The sequence below is a fragment of the Electrona antarctica genome (assembly GCF_951216825.1).
Source record: "Electrona antarctica genome assembly, chromosome: 11".
Lineage (NCBI taxonomy): Eukaryota > Metazoa > Chordata > Actinopteri > Myctophiformes > Myctophidae > Electrona > Electrona antarctica.
Genome location: NC_136792.1, coordinates 8,151,443 through 8,152,644, shown reverse-complemented (window position 1 = coordinate 8,152,644; position 1,202 = coordinate 8,151,443).

Genomic DNA, 1,202 nt, shown 5'->3' with positions numbered 1-1,202 from the left:
GTTGCCTTTGATGATTTTACAATTTACAATTTAGGCATTTAGCAGGCGCTCTTAAACCGTTAGCGACTTACATTAAGCTAAACAAAATACATACATACATGGATGCACCTGGGACGTATCCTCAGTGATGTATCCCACTTACATTAAGCAAGAACAAAACATGGCGATACATCATATACATAAAGACTAGTTATCATGAATCATACGTAAGCTATACGAACATAACAGTGGAATATATCTATATAATGAAACTATACTATATAGTGCTATGTCTACATAAAATGCTATTAGTTACATAAGTTGAGCATTTGTATTCGCCTGTAAGGTTGTTGGGCCAGGGCGAGTGCTACAGCAAGTGCTACGGGCCATTTTATTTTAGGTCGAACAATGTCCAGTATATTAATTGTATTAGCTTTCAAATAGTATTACATTTTGCTATGTAACAGTCTTTGCTTGTGAATATTTGATGCTTCACAAACATGGTTTAGATGCACATGCTGTAAAATGACTTACAGTAATCAAAACAATCAAGTTCAAATTTCAAATCGTATGTTAACTTTTGTGACGTCCGCCGTCCACCCACCGCCATCCTACCTTTTAGGCAATTTTAATATAGGATGTAACATTGTAAATTGGGGGAGGGGGCAGGAATCGTATTGTGTGTAGGGCGATCACAACACATACCTGATTCATTCATTTCAGTTACTCCTATCTGTCTCACACCCCACTTTCTACATCGTAATTGTTGCTGGCAAAGAACATAAACATAAAAGCATAAAAACATTTAAAAAACTAGAAAAAGTGCCCTTCTGGGCACAGGTCTCCACCAGGAGGATAGGATTGTGTGTGATGTTTGGCAAAATGTTTAGGAGTAATATAAACATGTTTATTTGTTTGTGTGTGTGTGTGTGTGTATGTGTATGTGTATGTGTATGTGTGTGTGTGTGTGTGTGTGTGTGTGTGTGTGTGTGTGTGTGTGTGTGTGTGTGTGTGTGTGTGTGTGTGTGTGTGTGTGTGTGTGTGTGACACGACTTGGCCTGTTGTAGCGCCACCATGAGGCTGATTTGAAAACTGTCAAGTGGCATTTCTTACTCAGCCTAGTAGTGGGAATAGGCATGCACCGTTTCACCGCAATCGGACGCTGCGCTGCGGAGTTGTGGCAATTTGTACAAAACGGGCTATTCCTGAAGACCCCCCAAATT